Here is a 1,230-nt window from a genome sequence, read left to right as displayed (position 1 = left end):
GAGCTGGCAGAACATGCCATTCAGATCCTTGCCTGCCCAGCAGCAAGTGTGTTATCTGAAAGAGCATTCAGTGCAGCTGGGAGCGTAGTAAGTGACAAACGGATTCGGCTTTCCGCAAAAAATGTCGACTGAATCACTTTTATTAAAATGAATAAGGCTTGGATCGGCAATGACTTTAACACCCCCACTGCAGATTGTACTGATTAGTCGTTAACTGCTGCACGGACATTACGGTACGTTACCTTTTATGTGGTTTTACTACATAGTAAGTATGGAAAGTGTGATTCCCAATTAGATACAGCTTCTACACTGTCCATAGAGTTTATAGCCTCAACCTCCAATGTGGTCCACGCTCCGTACCAGGGACCAATGCCTCCTACTGCCTGGTACTGCTGCCGCCTTACTGTCGATTGCCAGTACCTGACTTTAGATGCCAGAAACTAATGCCGTCCATACTCCATCTCAGAGCCCACCGCCTCCTCCTCCTGCTGTAAATGATGCTACCGCCTCCCCAGTACCTGACTTTAGATGCCAGAAACTAATGCCATCCACACTCCGTCTCAGAGCCCACTGCCTCCTCCTCCTGCTGTAAATGATGCTACCGCCGGCCCAGTACCTGGCTTTAGATGCCAGAAACTAATGCCGTCCACACTCCGTCTCAGAGACCACCACCTCCTCCTCCTGTAAATGATGCTGCCGCCTTGCCAGTACCTGACTTTAGATGCCAGAAACTAATGCCGTCCACACTCTGTCTCAGCCCACCACCTCCTCCTCCTGCTGTAAATGATGCTGCCACCTCTCCAGTACCTGACTTTGGATGCCAGAAACTAATGCCGTCCACACTCCATCTCAGAGCCCACCGCCTCCTCCTCCTGCTGTAAATGATGCTGCCGCCTGCGTAGTTTCTAACTTTAGATGCCAGAAACTAATGCCGTCCATACTCCGTCTCAGAGACCACCACCTCCTCCTCCTCCTCCTGCTGTAAATGATGCTACCGCCTGCCCAATACCTGACTTTAGATGCCAGAAACTAATGCCGTCCATACCCCGTCTCAAAGACCACCACCTCCTCCTCCTGCTGTAAATGATGCTACCGCCTGCCCAGTACCTGACTTTAGATGCCAGAAACGAATGCTGTCAACACTCCGTCTCAGAGACCACCACCTCCTCCTCCTACTGCTGTAAATGATGCTACCGCCTGCCCAGTACCTTACTTTAGATGCCAGAAACT

Source organism: Pyxicephalus adspersus, chromosome 4 (genome assembly GCF_032062135.1).
Source record: "Pyxicephalus adspersus chromosome 4, UCB_Pads_2.0, whole genome shotgun sequence".
NCBI classification, from domain to species: domain Eukaryota; kingdom Metazoa; phylum Chordata; class Amphibia; order Anura; family Pyxicephalidae; genus Pyxicephalus; species Pyxicephalus adspersus.
The sequence above is the reverse complement of the archived record's forward strand: the minus strand, read 5'-3'. Positions refer to the sequence as shown.